Source organism: Ochlerotatus camptorhynchus, unplaced genomic scaffold, assembly GCF_037179485.1.
Source record: "Ochlerotatus camptorhynchus isolate MF236.1 unplaced genomic scaffold, CSIRO-AGI_Acam_v1.1 ptg000056l, whole genome shotgun sequence".
NCBI classification, from domain to species: Eukaryota; Metazoa; Arthropoda; class Insecta; order Diptera; family Culicidae; genus Ochlerotatus; species Ochlerotatus camptorhynchus.
The window spans coordinates 3,458,273-3,462,158 of NW_027040546.1; the positions used below are offsets into that span (position 1 = coordinate 3,458,273).

The 3,886-nt window shown below is 39.0% G+C and overlaps 1 long non-coding RNA gene across 1 annotated transcript; it reads right to left on the reverse strand.

Moving 5' to 3' along the window:
- Positions 1 to 952: 952 nt before the first annotated feature.
- On the reverse strand, positions 953 to 1,810 carry LOC135717457 (uncharacterized). The gene is made up of 2 exons (XR_010520316.1): positions 1,460 to 1,810; positions 953 to 1,306 (listed from the first exon to the last, which is right to left on the reverse strand). It is a non-coding gene; the product is annotated as an uncharacterized LOC135717457 (long non-coding RNA).
- Positions 1,811 to 3,886: the final 2,076 nt, after the last annotated feature.

Consider the following 3,886-nt stretch of genomic DNA (forward strand, 5'->3'; position numbering starts at 1 on the left):
TGAGATTTTCTCTGGGAGTCCTTCCCTCCCCTTGGCTAGTTTTTGCACCTTGCTGTTGGTAGGCGGGCTTAATTTTATGGTAGGTTTATGGCTGGCGTTGCTGGCTCATGCCGCGATAGAATGGCGTCATGGGCAGGCAATGGGGATTACTAAGCTTCCCCTCTCTGATAAACCACTGCATGAGAGAACCAAAGATCTAGTCTAGCAGTGATAGTATCACACTTGCAGGGCTGTTACAACAGGCGCGGATATCGCGAATTTCGCGGATTTCGCGATTTTCGCGGATTTGTCGCGGATTTGAAGTTTCAGTCGCGAAAATCGCGGAAACATTAAATCTAGATAGAGCTGGAATTAGGGCGTAACAGCCTTTGTAAACAATGACTTCTCTCGTTGATTTCTAGGAATTCAAGGCACGCCTACACAAACCAACACATCCATCAAGTACGGGAAGTCTTCCCCTACTCGATGGTGATGTCGATTTGCCAGGGAAAGCCATAACATTCGAGAAATCCTCGAGAGAAGTCATTGTTTACAAAAGCTGTTACGCCCTAATTCCAGCTCTACCTAGAAATGATGTTGCGAAAATAGCGAATTGAATGATGTACTGTCACACGAATTGTGGAATTCATTGTAACCTTTCCGTCCCGTATTATTTAGCTGTCATCAATTTCGTTGTTCATTTGGCTTTCAATTTTTTACCGGTTCAAACTAAACACCCTGCAAATAATCTAGAAATGATCTTAATTCCATAAGTCATACCGGATTTACACGGAAATTCCCTGAGGTTTGTCCAATGTGAGACATTATCATGTTTTTTTTATTTCCAATATGAACATAGCATTTTTCGTTGTCAAATCATAAACGAATCGTATATATGCGAGTAATTGCCATGTATACCGGATATTCTAGATTCTCCAAACCGTCCTGGAGTTCAGTTGATTTGTTCTACTATATCAACCAAGACTGCAATAATGTCTGTAGTATCGAAATATGTCCAAACAGATTCAAAGTGTCTATGTGGATTGTACCCAACCTATTGCTACGTATACAAGATGTTATAGGTTCTGAAATCATTCTGGAGATCAGATTATTTTTCTACTTGATCACCCAAGACTAATTCAATATCTGTAGTATCGAAATATGCCCAAACAAATTTGCAGTGACTATGTGGATCATGCCAACCTATTTCCGTGTATGCCAAATGCTCTAGGATTTCCAAATCGATATTTCGATACTACAGATATTATCCTAGTTTTTGTTGATCTAGTAAAACAAATCATCTGAAGTGCAGGACGATTTGGAGAACCTAGTCATCTCTCATCTGGGGGCGACCCCGGCGTAGTGGTTAACATCCATACCTCTCCCGCCAAAGTCACGAGTTCAAATCTAACCCCCGGACAAGTCACGAATGACCCAAGAGTGTTAAAGTGACTATAATAATAATAAAAAAAAAAAAAACCTAGTCATCTGGTATACGTGAAAATAATTAAACATTATCCATATAGAGACTATGAATCCAAACAATATTTCGATACTACAGACTTTATCCCAGTCATGGTTGACCTAGTAGAATAAATCATCTGAACTCCAGAACAATTTGGAGAACTTAAAACATCTGGTATACATGGCAATAGTTCATGCATGATCCACATAGACACTGTGCATTTGTCTGGAAATATTTCGATACTAAAGACATTGTCCCAATCTCGGTTGATCTAGTAGATCAAATTATCTGAACTCCAGGACGATTTGAAGAACCTACTGGATTACTCGGAAATAGATCATGCATGATCCACATAGACACTTTGAATCTGACTGGACATTTTTTGATACTACAGACATTATTGTAGTCTTGGTTGATTTAGTAGAACAAATCAACTGATGTCCTGGACGGTATACATAGTAATAAGTCGTTCATGATTCACACAGTCACATGAATACGATTCGGCAGACCCCAAGGAATATCCGTGTAGATACAGAACCGCGACGTGACCAATAAGTGTGACTTATGAAACTCTGGCAATTTCTCGATTATGTGCAGGGTGTTTGGTTTGAATCGGTCAAAAATTGAGAAAACTAGAGCCAAATTAACTACAACATTTAGGACACCAAAATATGTCAGAGACGCAAAGGTTAACTTTCAAGAAAATTTCCATTTCAAATGAAAATACATAATTTTTTTAAATAATGTTTCATCAAATCTAGGCCGGTATTATTCAATAGAATCTCATAACGGAAGGGTGTTACATAATTGCTCAGAATTTATACTATACATAAATATTTTTTTTATGTTTACAAACGATACTCCTTTAGCTCAGTTGGTAAAGACGCAGTTACAAAGCAGGTCCATGCTGGAGGCGACTGAGTTCGATTCCCGTCCGGTCTATTAATTTTCGGGGTTGGAAAATTGAGGATAGGATGGTACAGGTATAGAAAGCTCTCAATTAAAATGTGAAAGTTGAAGTACTAAGTTGAGAGAAGGCAAAAATCTAATATGCTATAAGCAATAAGCATGAAATACCATGTAGTATTATACAAATCCAGAACAACATGTGAAAAGGGCATACAAGCTTTTTGTAAACAAACCTTTGTAGGCCCTTTTCTCACCAACCGAGGGTCGCTCACGCAAACCAGCAATATCATCGGGAAGGGGAAAGTGTCCCCTACCCGGTGATGTTAAAGATTTGCATTGGTGTCATATGGGTGGCGAGAAAAGGGCATAAGAAGGTTTGTTTACAAAAAGCTTGTATGCCCTTTTCACATGTTGTTCTGGAAATGGTATTTTTAGGCAATGAAAACAGTTTTTTTTTGTCGCGGATTAGTATTTGAAGTCGCGGATTTATTCTGAGGAATCGCGGATTTCGCGGATCGATTTTAGAAAATCTTGTAACAGCCCTGCACTTGTTACTCCTTTAATTGAGAGCCACGTCGTAGTACGCTTACGCATAGGCATTGACGTTGGGTGTGATACTGGTGGGTTTTGCCGCAAATCCCTCTTATTTTATTTATTTTTACGCAGATAGATTTATTTGGGTTTGCAAGGGAATTATATTATTGAAATATTTCAGAAAGTGCCCAACGGTGTTCCTTTTATTTGCGTGACAAGCTTTCATTGTTGTTTTCATTGAAGTATTACTCAGGAAACAATGTTAAACATCATTTTTGTACATGGTATTGTAACTAATCTTATATGTGTTTCATTTTGATTTGGAGTAAGTGTTTGAACTTTGGCTAGGGATTTCCTTTGTGGCGTGCTTCTATTGTGACATACCTGATATCTTATTGAAAATTCTTGTTTAATTCAACTTTCAACTTACATTTTAACACTCTCAGTATTTGGTATGACCACCCTTTGCTTTCAACACTGCTTCCAACCGTCTTGGCATACTTTCGACGAGGTTGAGTAGATATCCTGAATCGATATTCAAGTGCTTCAAAATAAACGTTTTTGTTGGAAACCGATGCTTTATCCACTTTGTTGTCCAAGTAAGACCACAAATTCTCAATTGGTTGAGATCGGGAGATTGGGGAGGCCATTCCAGCGTTTTGATCCGATTTGATTCGAAAAAGCCCGTTGTTTTCTTCGCTGTGTGCTTTGGGTGATTATCTTGTTGGAAAATGTAATTGGATTCCAGGCCAGTTTTCAGTAGCGAAACTTCCAGATTTTCACTTAACAAGTCAATGTACACATCTGCAGTCATTATTCCCAAGCTTCCAACACCAGACCACGCAAATGCTCCCCATACCATGATATTTCCGCCTCCGTGTTTCACCGTCTTTTGAATGTATGGTTCCTTAAGAGCGTCACCGGAACCTCGCCAAACCCTTGATCGCCTTTTCTGTCCAAATAACTCAAATCTGCTCTCATCCGTCCATAGAACTCGTT